The sequence below is a fragment of the Mandrillus leucophaeus genome, unplaced genomic scaffold, assembly GCF_000951045.1.
Source record: "Mandrillus leucophaeus isolate KB7577 unplaced genomic scaffold, Mleu.le_1.0 Scaffold595, whole genome shotgun sequence".
Taxonomy (NCBI): domain Eukaryota; kingdom Metazoa; phylum Chordata; class Mammalia; order Primates; family Cercopithecidae; genus Mandrillus; species Mandrillus leucophaeus.
Window position 1 is genome coordinate 2,185,729 of NW_012106419.1, and position 330 is coordinate 2,186,058.

The following is a 330-nucleotide window of genomic DNA, read 5'->3' on the forward strand; positions in this document are numbered from 1 at the left end:
GGAAGATCTACCAAGCAAATGGAAAACAAAAAAAGGCAGGGGTTGCAATCCTAGTCTCTGATAAAACAGACTTTAAACCAACAAAGATCAAGAGATAAAGAAGGCCATTACATAATGGTAAAGGGACCAATTCAACAAGAAGAGCTAAGTATCCTAAATACATATGCACCCAATACAGGAGCACCCAGATTCATAAAGCAAGTCCTTAGAGACTTACAACAAGACTTAGACTCCCATACAATAATGATGGGAGACTTTAACACCCCACTGTCAACATTAGACAGACCAACGAGACAGAAAGTTAACAAGGATATCCAGGGATTGAACTCA